The 12,850-nt window shown below is 43.0% G+C and overlaps 2 long non-coding RNA genes across 2 annotated transcripts; one reads left to right on the forward strand and one right to left on the reverse strand.

Annotated features, from left to right (window-relative positions):
• Positions 1 to 10,840: 10,840 nt before the first annotated feature.
• On the reverse strand, positions 10,841 to 11,590 carry LOC127616054 (uncharacterized). Its single transcript, XR_007967020.1, has 2 exons — positions 11,456 to 11,590; positions 10,841 to 11,406 (listed from the first exon to the last, which is right to left on the reverse strand). It is a non-coding gene; the product is annotated as an uncharacterized LOC127616054 (long non-coding RNA).
• LOC127616061 (uncharacterized) lies at positions 11,133 to 11,674 on the forward strand. The gene is made up of 2 exons (XR_007967032.1): positions 11,133 to 11,192; positions 11,585 to 11,674. It is a non-coding gene; the product is annotated as an uncharacterized LOC127616061 (long non-coding RNA).
• The last annotated feature ends 1,176 nt before the right edge of the window (positions 11,675 to 12,850 follow it).

Here is a 12,850-nt window from a genome sequence, read left to right on the forward strand (position 1 = left end):
TTTTTTTCTTTTGTGTCTGGCCATGTCAAGCGCCAAACCACTACATGACTCAGCAATTAAATTTGGCTGTGCGAGGAAATTCTGCATCAGCCAATGATGAAACAACAGAATCCCTCTTAGCACTCCTTTTAGCGTTAGCTTCTAATAAACATGTATTTGATCACTCTGTAACATTGTGGCCACAAAAACCCCTTCATTCACCTTTGCGCTGGCTTGTTTTTCACAGTATTGCTTTGCTTCTGCTCGCATAGGGATCGCCAAAGTAGATGCTATCTAGTGGTATGTAAAAGAATGAATGAAATGTTCATTACCTTGGCTTCAATTTTTTTGTTCTGAAGACACCTGAGAACTCTTTGAACTTGTGAAAAAAAATGCATTGGATGGAACCTTCAACGCGTACGGTTTTGTTATTTTTCAAAATACCGACAACAACTGGAAAGATTTTTTTCGGCGAGCGCAGAATGGAGGTTGACATTTCAAAGTGTTGTGCTCAAAGCAAATGTGAAGCACACATGCGGCATCGACCACCGCTTTCACGCTTAATGAGAGACAAAGAACAGCAACAATAGGTCAGTGAACATTTCTTGGGAGAAAAAGAAACAAAACAAGTGGCACATGCCAACAAATAAAAAAAGAAAAACACCTTGATTTGAGCTTTGTGTGCATACTGGACAAAAGTATTGGGACACAGTAAGTGCAAAGGGAGAAAAATGTGTTTTGGCAAAAGTATTAGAAAGAAAATGTAGCGCATTGATAAAAGTACTGTGAGAACACAGAAAATGAAAAGTGCAAAAAGAAAATACCATCATGAAGAAGCACAGTCACCATCATAGGAAGTTCACTTAAAATTCTGAGCACTCGTTCAGTTAGTGATTGATTGATTCATTAATTAGCCGCTGTGTCCAAATGGTGTTTGGCAATTTGTTGACGAGTAAGTGATGGTACGATAATATCATTCAGGAGCTAGCAGAGCTAGTAATCGCCAGCAGGGGGCAGTGGTTGAGCGTGGAGGAGGAAACCCACAACACAAAAGGACACTGGAGGAAAAAAACGGGCGTGTGAGAAAGAGATGGAGTTAGGACATAAGTATAGGGACACCTCGTGTGAAAATACAATACATTCTGATTTATATAGCGCTTTCACAACAGCTGCAGCTGTAAGCCGACATTTTCCTCCTGGAAATTAATGTGTACTTTCGACTAAGTATTGGATTTGGGAATTATTGACAAAAAGTATTGGGAGATTTGTATGAACGGAGAAAATGTACAGACATGCAAATTGGAAGTGATTTTTTTTTTTAACTTAAGTAATGGCACACACAAAAGACAAAATTAGCTTCAGACAAGTGTTAGGAAACCAACAGCAAGTGGAAAAGTGAAAAAAATTGACAAATGTATTGCTGCGCCAACCAGAAGTGAAAATGTGGACAAAAGTATCGGGACCCGCATGATACATGAAAATATTGAATTTGGACACCATTACAGGGACACGTGATGGAAATGAAAATGGGGATTCTTGACAAAAATATTGGGGTACTTACATGATGTGGAAAAAGTCAAGAAAATGTGGAATTTGGACAAAAGTATTAGGACACCAGCCGGAAGCAAAAAAAAACAAAACAGTCTTTGTCTTGCACATATTCAAATCTTGTTCTCCCCGGGCCTGCGTGTGTTTTCTCCCACATTCTAAAAACATGCATGGCAGGATGATTGGACACTCAAAATTGTCCCGAAGTGTGAGTGTGGGTGCGGCTTGTTGTTCGTCTGTGTGTGCCTTGCGATTGGCTGGCAACCAGTTCAGGGTGTCCCCCGCCTACTGCCTGATAGATGGATGGATTTTCAAATCTTTCACTTCAAAGCAAGACCACAATTGTGTTAGAAGGTACATCGTCCTCGACGCATGAGCTTTTTTAAAATTTAGTTGAGTCATTCCCTCCCACCATTATTTATTTTTTATTTTTGGCATTGAAAGAGTCACCATCTGATGTTTTCGCGAGATAAACGCTGAGCTGCCATAGAAGTAGCAACCATAGGAGATTAGCATGCTTTGCCTCGGATGGGCGGCACATGCCAGGAATATTTATGGGCAGCAAATGTGTTTTATTGGCTTTTATCAGCGTCTGGCAGACATTTCACTTACAGTTGGGCTGGGACTGCAGTCAATACGGCCGCCGTTTGTATTTTCATTATTTTACGGATGAGCCTGTCCAGTCTTTGTGGGCAGCTAATCAAGCTCTCGCCGCTCAGCTCTCCAATCAATTTGCCAACGATTGTGGCGGCACAATGAAGGAAAAAAAAAAATAGACAACGGTGTTGTTTTGTAGCTAAGACTCGACACAGGCGTCAAGGTTACAAACAGGCGGGAAATTGCAAGTTGGCAAACGTGCACAGACGACGGCGTTTGTTGCGCGGGTTGGTTTTTTGTTGGCCTCGACAAGGACAAAAATACAGTGAGCTGCTGCTGAATCACACAATGGGAAAAGTGAAGAAAAAATGTGGACAAAAGAAAGCACAGCAAGTGAAAATGTAGAGTTTGGACAAAAGTATTGGGACAGAAAAAAATAAAATAGTGCAGAAAATATTGACAATAGTATTGTGACAGCTAAAAAACAAAGCGAAGAATATGGGAATTGTAGATTAAATTATTATGATTTATTGAGGACGTGAACAATAAAGAGTGTGTGGACTGGTATTGGTAATGCAACAGCGAAAAAGGTGACGAATGATGATGAGGACAGTCAAAAAGTGAAATTCATATACCGGTATTTAAAGTATTGTACATGTGCTTAAGCCCTTGATGTGCCAAAATGCTTAAAATATTGATAAAGCCATTATGTGAAATACGAACAAGGAAGTTAAATAAATACAGGGAAATGAAGTTAATGAAATAATATATAACATTAAAATTAAACTCAATTGAAACCTCATCTCCATGGAAAGGGGAATGTTCACTGTACTTTTTTTTTGATATGCTACAAAACTACTAAAATGTTTTATCTGCTGAGCAACAGCTGCTCCGCAACAAGTCTGAAATGACACTGAAGTGTCTCAGCTAGCCACCTTCATCTATATGTTATCAGGCGGAGGCACGGGGGTGTACAAATGGAGTGCTCCCGAGTAGAAAATGGGATTTGCGAGGATTAAACTCACAGGGAGGACAGAAGGCCTTCAGAGGAAAAAAAAAGGTACATTTGGAAGCCTCTCACACACAATACATGGACATGATTCCGACACAGCCTTGGATATATTGGAGCTTTGTGGAAGGCCAAGCAATCCCCCAACATGTCGGTCATTACATGTTCCCCTCCAGTCCTGTAGGTGACGCAATTTCACATTACAGAGCAGATGCTAACTGACATACACAATAATAATTATTTTTTTACATTAGGGCATACCTGTCAACCTCGGCTAATACCTGCCCTTATAAATGATTACGATTCCCCTAACAAAGCAACAAAAACCCGTACAACGGCTTACCGCGCATGCGCACATCATGCTTTATCAATCCGACCGTATGCAGCGAAGAAAAAAAAATATACGGTTGAGGATTACTTTTGCCGCTTTGCCGTGACAATAGTAGCGATCGACGACGGCATTGTCTAGTGGGTCATAGCTCCGCTAGTTAACCAAACAACCAACCAGTCAGCTATCTGGCTAACTAACTCGAGAAAAATACAACCAGTTTGTTAGCTAGCTAATTACCCAGCCCGTTTACTTAACTAACCAATGCAGTCTCACTAGCAATCCAAGTAACCATTGTCGCTGACAATCTATCTAGCTATCCAATCCTGGTGCGTGGCGCTACTTCGTCTCACATTGATTTGTACAGACAATTTAGCTTCTTCCACAAAGCTAATATGCTAACATATTTTTACAACCTCATGGAAGCATGACTGGCTAATTCACTAAATTGATTTAGTTAGTAAGTTAGTAGTTATTTAGCCACCTGCTAAATTGCTAAAATTGAAACAATATTATTTAAAAAAAAAAAAAAAAAAAAAAAAAAAAGAAGTCATATTTGTGAGAAGACCGTATGGCGAGTTGACCCAAGTGCTCACACTGTGGGCTTTGGAATAGTAGTCATCAATCACTTGAAGCTTTGTCTAATGGCAAATCTTTTTGTCACCTTCCCCACTTTGTCTTTCGTTTTGATTCTCTTCCAAACAAGCCTGCCTCTGCTGACCAGGCTACCGAATAATTTGCCGCCTTTTGTCCTTGTTTGTCTTTTGATGGCTCTATCTCCACACTGATGAAATCCCCCGACGCCGGCGCTCGCAACGAGTCCCAGTTTACTTGCGCAAACTGCCACTTTTTATTTGCATGTGAAATAGGCTGCAGTTATCGGAGCACTTGAGTCTTCGCGGCCTCACTTTCACAAGACAATCTTTGCTTTGTTTTCGGTAACTTGTTGCATTTCGGAAAAAGAAACATGCAAGACAAGCTGATTGAACACTCTAGATTGTCGCTAGGTGTGATTGTAAGCGTGGATGGTTGTTTGTCTCTGTGTACCTTGCGATTGGCTGGCGACTAGTTCAGGGTATACCCCTCCTACTGCCAGAAAACAGCCGGGATAAGCCATATAGAAAATGGATGGCTGGATATCATTTCTGAAATGAATTGTGTTCATTTATGAAGAACACATCTTTGTCTTCATTTTTCAAACAAAATCAATGTGCACTCGAATGTTCGCGGACATGAACACCAGCATTTTGGAAACTATTTTTTTTTTTTTGCCTGAAATATCCCATCATCATCTTCCTCTTCATCTCCTCAGCAATTCGTTCCCCCCCTGGGTTATTTTCCTGTTGGAGATGAAAGTGTCTATCTCCGGAGTCGAGGTGAGCCTGACTTCCTCGTCTGATTGGTTGAGTAATTCGCTCGCGCTGCCGTATTCGCATTTTTCCTCACAATGGCAAAAGCGAGAGCGACCGAGTAAAGTGTCACGCGGCGTTTCCTGCCCAATCTTTCAGAAAGATTAAATTATTGTTGACACCACATTAGGGTGTCGACCCAGGGTTAGATTGACAAGTCAACATTATGCTTCCGTAGTCGTAGTTCAAGATTCAAGTTGGGGTTAAGCCTTCAAATTGGGGTGTCAATTTTCAAGGTTTCGAGTTAGGAAGGGCGGCAAGTTCCTGCAACGCTGGTGCGTCATCATCATCTTCCCGCAATACGTTTCGCCGGCACCTCCAAGCTATCGCATTGTCAAGCTTGCTCGTTCCCATCGGGGTGGAAACGCAACCGATGCAAATGCCTGCTCGATTATTCAGCCACATGAAGAGGAGGTGCGGTGCTGCCAGCGGATTTACAACAATCAATTTCCAAAATGCTTTTTGCATGTTAAAAAAAATAAACTATTCAGCCTCTCTGATGAACGTGCAAGGTTTTGAAGATTGGGTTCGGGTTTAAAACCAACGTTGGGGTTTCAAGTCAGAGTTAAGATTAAGATTAAGAAAACCTTTATTAGTCTCACAATGGAGAAATTCCAGATTCACAGCAGCAAAGTTATGAAAGGAAGAAGTAGAACAACAAAAAAATAGGAGCTGCTGGAAAGGCAGCCACTCTCGCGGCGCCATTTTGAAGTCAAAATAACAAAAATAACACAAGACAACACATAGTTAGGGTTTGACGTTGTAATTTCAAGGCAATGTCTGGTCTTTTAACAAGGTTTGGGGTTTCAATTTAGGGTTAAGGTTTCAACCTCCGGGTTAGGGTTTTGGCTGAGGGTTTCATGTGAGTGTTTGGGTTTTAAACAAAGAGTACGGTTTCAAGTTGACATTTTGAGCCATTTTTGGGGTTTAAGGTTCGGGTTTCAAGCCTGAGTTATGATTTCAAGTTGGGGTTTCAAATGAGTGTAAGGATTTTAAACAACATTTTGGGTACGAATCATGGTTAGGGTTCTAAGGTGGTGTTTTAAGACAGGTTTAAAGTGAGGGTTAGGTTTTAGGTTTGAAGTTCTTTTTCCAGATGGGGTTAAGGTTTTCGGGGTTTTCAAGTAGGGGTGAGGGTGTCAAGCACAAGGTTTGGGTTTCAAATGCGAGTTAGGGTTCTAAGCAACTACTGGCCTTTGAACTTGGGGTGCCAAAGTAGGGTTTCAAGAGGAGTGGCACGTTTGGCGTCTGTGTGTACACGCACGTTGCAGAGCGCTTCCGTCCTCCTCATTTGTAGAAGTCCTTTGTGATGCCGGGAAGAAAATGCAAATTCAACAAATACAAGTCAGCAGCGCACATTGTTAGCCTGACCACAAAGTGCCGCCATCAAATAAATAAATAAATAAAAAACCCACAATTTCATACTTTGGGCTTCATCAAACAAGAGTTCTTGTCTTTCGAGTCAGGCTCAGGCTTTCCAGAGTTCAAAGCCCTTGCAAACATATTAAATTGTCCCCCTCAAATAGCGGTAAGGCACTCTCTGTTAAAAGGCAATTTACCACTTCATGACACACACACACACACGCACACACACACCCTCCAACGATCCCACAAGGGCTGACACCGAGTTTCAGGTGGAGCAGTTCTACTAATGAGTCCATTGGTCATTCTTTGGAGAAAAAAATATATAAATAAATAAAAATAAACAGAATCATCTCAATAACAAACAGATGGACTCCCTGCATGAAACTTGCATGGGGGTGGTGGGAAGAAAAAAAAACTTCTTCGCACACAACTGGCTAACAACCAACCAAATCGCCAAGTACCCATCCCCAGTTAACTCATTTACTGCGCAACATAAGTAGGGAAATCCTCAAGGGCGATCGCAAAAAAAAAATACCGTCCGCAGAGATCCTCCTGAAATGAGGAACACTCACACACACACACGTAAATCACAACAGCGACAGTCGATGAGCGTTGGCGGGGAGTTTGCTCAAAGTAACTAACAGTCTACCTCGGGGGAGGGTGGGGGGGCAAACTCATTCTTGTCACGGGCCACATTGTAGTTACGGTTTCCCTTGGAGGGCCTTTTGTGAAACCAACAAATTGATGGATAACTAGTTTTGAAATCAGAAGTCAAGAATAATGGTTTTGTTATTATGGATTGCGTGTGACAATTTTAAATTTTGCTTCAGACTTTAGCAAACATCGTGGAAGTTGACCTGCATAATTTGCTTTTGCTGGCCACATAAAATGATGTGGCGGGCCAGAACTGGCCCCCGGTCCTTGGCTTTGACACCCGTGGTCTAACTCATCAATCAGCTCAGCAAACAACTAACAAATCAACCATTATGACAATTAATCAGCCAAGGAACCAACTACTTAACCATTCAAACAACCAACCATGTAACCAACCAACAAGCTAATGGAGTAACTGGCCATCCAACCAGCTAACCAACCAACCAAACAACCATCCATCAAATAGCCGGTGTGGTTTCCCACCATTACATTTGGTAGACATGTCAACGATAAATAGACCCACCCAAAAACTCTGAAGAAGCTTTCCCATAAAATAAAGCGTAGGTCAGCCATTTTGGTTCAGAACGGCCATTTTAAGCCCACGCTGGCCATTTCCGGGTTGTGTTCAAACACAAAGGTGTCCTTTAGCTTTTGTTGCCAAGTTGCTTGTTGTTCTCATAGACCGATGGCCGAGGCTGAAATTGGGAAACCATTGACTTTCTGTCATTGCGTGTGGGCTGAGCACGGCGGCAAAGTTACTTCTCCGTGTCACTTAGAAGGCGAGTCCATGAAGAATGAACATCCACAAGGTCACCGTGTACAGCTCGTTCCGCTCCCTGTTGTGGTTGATGACCGAACAGATACGCGCGTTGTCCTCACACCATCAAGAGACGCGCTTGGCGAGATACGATAAGAAAGAAAAAAAAGCAACCTCATATTTCATCGCACATGCCGCACTGCACATTAGACACGAGACAAAAGGCGGGAATGGGACGTCGGGGAAGAATCATGCTCCTAATAAGACGCCATCAAAGGACCGACAGACCTCCAACATAGGCGAGAATGTTGTCTTCAAGAAAGGCAGACAACATGCTCATTATTTCATCTCATTCACAAATACAGAAACACAAGAGACCACAAAATCAGGGGGGGAAATAAATCAATAAAAATTCACCTTCAATGTGTCTTAAAAGTAGTTGGGTCAATATCAATTTGAGGCTACGGCATGTTTTTCTTATTTTTAATAATCACCCCCACCCCCTCCCCGCTTTCATTAAAACAGTAGCGCGCAGGTTTCATTGTGAAAGAAAGAAGTCAGGCATCAAGAAGCAGACAAGGAGGCTCTCCAGACTAGAATTGAAAGAGGATGGTTCATTTCGCCGACAACTGCGCCATCTGCGTTAAAATCCTTTCGAACGCCTCCGTACCCGTACGCACGCCTCATTAGCCACCACAATACGTTCACGGCCAAGCCGCCTGCAAAATCACAGAGCCTTCTTCTTGCCAAAAAACAAAAACCCTAAAAACTTTCTTTTTCGGTTCCCTTCGCTCAACAGCATTAGCCGCTATCGACATTAGCATCAGTAATAAGGTAAAAGCATTCGATGCAAATAGTGGTTTCACCTCGAAGGAACTCATGTCAATGCATTATGTATCTGTTAAATCATAAGATTTGCTCGTAAATGGGCCACAAAAAAAACAAGTGAAAAATAGCACATGTGAAAATGTCAACGTAAGGCCAGAAAAAAAGGGTTTTCGTTTCCTAAATAGGACAGACTCAATTCTAACAGGCTAGTTAACCAGATAAATGCAATATGGTTACAGAAAATCATTGGACTTACTCACCCCCCCCCCAAAAAAGTGACGTTTTGATTAAAAAAAAAATATTGGTTCAAAATGGAAGTGGTAATGTGTTCGGACTCTTGGAGCACTTGAAGGGAAAAATAATGAAAAATGGTGGCAAAGAAGAAAACTATCCTTTTTCCTGGCACCGCGCTCCACAAAAGAATCGCTGACTCCGCAGACACTTTCTCCACCTGTGCACTCTTCTCATGGACAGATGCTATTTCTCACTTTATGACCGTTGTCCCCCCCCGCCGCCATCATGTCCCACAACAATATGCCGGCGGTGGAAGCGGCTGGAAAACATCCGTCATTCCACCATGACTTGGCTTTTTTCCTCCATCGAGACTCATTTATGAGACAAAGTTGGAATCGTGTCACGGCGTGGCCCAGAAAGTCAAAAAAACAAAAAAATCGGACAACACCACCATCCAGGGTGGCGGCTGGGCTAAAGTTTATCCCTGAGAGCTGCGGTACGCCCAGGACTGGTCGTCAGTCAATCAAATCTGCTGTGGGCCCACAAATAGACACGATACAAAACGTGATTGCTACACAAAATCCTTCTCGCGGTGTCTCATTCTAATTTTCGGATGGGCAACTGGCAGCTCTTCTGCAGCTTTGATGAACCAATCAGACAAGAGAAAAATGCTGAGTTAATTTCTTAGAGGCAGATTAGATTAACATGGTAACACATTAAGGCTGAAATCTGATTGGACAAAAACAAACAACCCCCCCAAAAATAAAAAATAATTTGGTCCACATTGACCATGTTTTGTTGGTTCAGACGTTCGAACTGAAGAAAAGTTTGCGTTAAAGACCAAAAAAGCAGGTAGAGTAAAAGAAAGACCAAACAAACATTAAAAAAACATTATCCAACAAAAGTTTGTGTTCAAGATAAAATCAAAAAGTTGAAAGACAAGAATTTTGCGTGAAAGACCAACAAAAAGCACAAAAGCTTGAGCTTTAGTTTCAAGTTTACAAAACAGAATGAGTGAAAAAATTCAACCACACAAAAACGTCGTGCTAAAGAAGGGCTCGATCGGATTGACAGATATTTTGCATTTTAAAATGGCCGATCGGCTGTCACGTCAGAATTTGCTGATCCATCAAGGACAACATTGAATCAGCAAAACAAAAGGTTGCAACAAACACCATCTCATTCACTCTGGGGACATTTTGTGTTGCCATTATTAATAAACCAAAGGTTCTCTACAGTGAGTTTTTTTTTTTGCAATATTTTTCAAGAATCTAAAATTATTTTCCGTGTCTTAAATGTTTATCAGCATTTTGGGGAAAGTTTTTAGGCCCTCATTGTTTTGTCCCCCCCCCCCCAATGAATTTCAATGAGGACGGCACGGTGGATTAATGGCGTGCACGTCCGTCACACAGGTCCAGGGTTCAAATTCGTACTCCGACCTTCCTGTCTGGAGTTTTCATGTTCTCCCCATGCCTCCGTAGGTTTTCTCCGGGTACTCCGGTTCCCTCCCGCATTCCAAAAACATGCGTGGTTGGGTCATTGAATATTATAAATTGGGCCTAGGTTTGACTGTTTTGGGCTCGTACTGATCGTACGCTCTTTTGCTCGGATTTGTTATAATTTTTTTAATGGTGATAAAGCCCAACAAATTTACCCAACAACGGGTTGCATTGTAAGAGCAAACCTAGCTTATGTTGACTTGAGCCCATCCTGCATGTAATTGTTTTTCCATCCACCTGCACAAGCTTAATAAGGTCCAAAACAAAATAGATGCCATACACATTTTTTGTCCTGGCCATAAAACAACAATTGCATGTGATGCACATGTTTACGATGCATTATGCATATGGACATTATCAATGCGGGATGACTTCTGACTTCTCCACACACACACACAGGCGCGCAAGGAGGGGGTATTATCTACGATGTTTATTCACCAGCTGACGTTCTTTTGAATGATTCGGATTGCCTCTGCTCTGCTGCATCTTGTTTACATGCGCACGCCGCGCGCGTCTGAATGCTAAGATTGTGTGTGGTGTATACGTGAATGTGTTGTCGAAGAGATGTAATTCCCCTTCCTGGAAGAAAATCCTGTTGTTTTGCCGCATAAAAACCACCGGGCGAGTGGAGTCGGCGCTTGATTTAATCAATATGCTGCAAAAAAATTCATGCACCCCCGCGCTAAGAATGCTCAATGCAGGTCTGTCATTTTTTTCCTCATCATACAGCAAGCGTTGTTGCAGAAAGACGCAAAATCCAGCATCTCCTCACCGCTCATTTATGTGCATACTTAAGCCGCTCTCATTTGACGCGGAAAGAAAGTCAAGAAAATGTCAAGAACATGGAGTTCTGGCATGTCTACAAGAAGGAAAACGGTGCAGTTTGGACTGAAGAATTGGGACACTTCAGGGAAGCCAAAAGTGGAGAAAATGTGGGTAAAAGAAGCGGGACACCAAAGGGAAGCCAAAAGTGGAGAAAATGTGGGTAAAAGAAGCGGGACACCAAAGGGAAGCCAAAAGTGGAGAAAATATGGGTAAAAGAAGTGGGACACCAAAGGGAAGCCAAACGTGGAGAAAATGCGGGTAAAAAAATCGGGACACCTCAGGGAAGCCAAAAGTGGAGAAAATGCGGGTAAAAGAAGTGGGACACCTCAGGGAAGCCAAAAGTGGAGAAAATGCGGGTAAAAGAATCGGGACACCTCAGAGAAGCCAAAAGTGGAGAAAATGCGGGTAAAAGAAGTGGGACACCTCAGGGAAGCCAAAAGTGGAGAAAATGCGGGTAAAAGAATCGGGACACCTCAGAGAAGCCAAAAGTGGAGAAAATGTGGGTAAAAGAAGTGGGACACCAAAGGGAAGCCCAAAGTGGAGAAAATGCAGGTAAGAGAATCGGGACACGGAAGTGAAGTTGAAATGTGGAGTTTGCAAAAAAAAAAAAAAAAGTATTGGGACGCCTATAAATGGGAAAAATTATGAAATAGTGGGGGGCGGCCCGGTAGTCCAGTGGTTAGCACGTTGGCTTCACAGTGCAGAGGTACCGGGTTCGATTCCAGCTCCGGCCTCCCTGTGTGGAGTTTGCATGTTCTCCCCGGGCCAGCGTGGGTTTTCTCCGGGTGCTCCGGTTTCCTCCCACATTCCAAAAATATGCATGGCAGGCTGATTGAACACTCTAAATTGTCCCTAGGTGTGAGTGTGAGCGTGCATGGTTGTTCGTCTCTGTGTGCCCTGTGATTGGCTGGCAACCGATTCAGGGTGTCCCCCGCCTACTGCCCGGAGACAGCTGGGATAGGCTCCAGCACCCCCCGCGACCCTAGTGAGGATCAAGCGGTTCGGAAGATGAATGAATGAATGAATGAATGAAATAGTGGGCAAAAGTATTGAGACACACGTTAGAAGAGAAAATTGGTGAAAATGTACAATTTTGGCAAAAGTATTGGGATGCCAATGGGAAGAAACAAAAGTTGCACAAAAGCACACTAACGAAGGACAAAATGGAAGAAAAAAGTGTTTGTGGAAATCGGAAAAGTACCTGGACAGGTAGGTGGTGAAAATGTGGAGTTTGACGCCGACTTTAAAGGCAGAGGAAGTGCGAACTGTCAATTGCATGCTAATTAGCATAAGTGGTGGACATTTGCCGCAAGATGAGATGTTTGATAATAACAAACACGGCGCTGAAGAGTCACCCTGTTCCACGCGAGAAATTTGACATCAAGGAGATGTGAGTGGGTCATTTTGTCTACATCCAGATGAATGCCCTTCGGCCCCCTCCCCCACCCTCCACCCTCCAGATGTCCTCCACATCATCGTGTGCATATTCCATTAGCGAGCAAAAATGGATGTGCATTGTTTTGCTTCATATCAGGCATCGCAGCCACGCCGGGTCATTAATTCCCGCGATTGGAATCGGTGCTCTGCGACAAAACGGCCCCCAGAAGACTCGACAACGGAAAAGGAGCCGTGGCGAGCTTATGCGAGAGCCGAGCACAAATGCAGCATCGAGTGGCCGGCGTCTCGCAAGAAAGGAGACATCCTCAGCACACTTGTTTTTCTGAGACTCAAACGTGAAGAAGTTGCGCTGCGAGGCCTCAAAAAGTGTCGGCGGGTGACAGCTCAGCACTGTCGTGTCGGGAGGAAAAGATGACTTGC

Source organism: Hippocampus zosterae, chromosome 15 (assembly GCF_025434085.1).
Source record: "Hippocampus zosterae strain Florida chromosome 15, ASM2543408v3, whole genome shotgun sequence".
NCBI classification, from domain to species: Eukaryota; Metazoa; Chordata; class Actinopteri; order Syngnathiformes; family Syngnathidae; genus Hippocampus; species Hippocampus zosterae.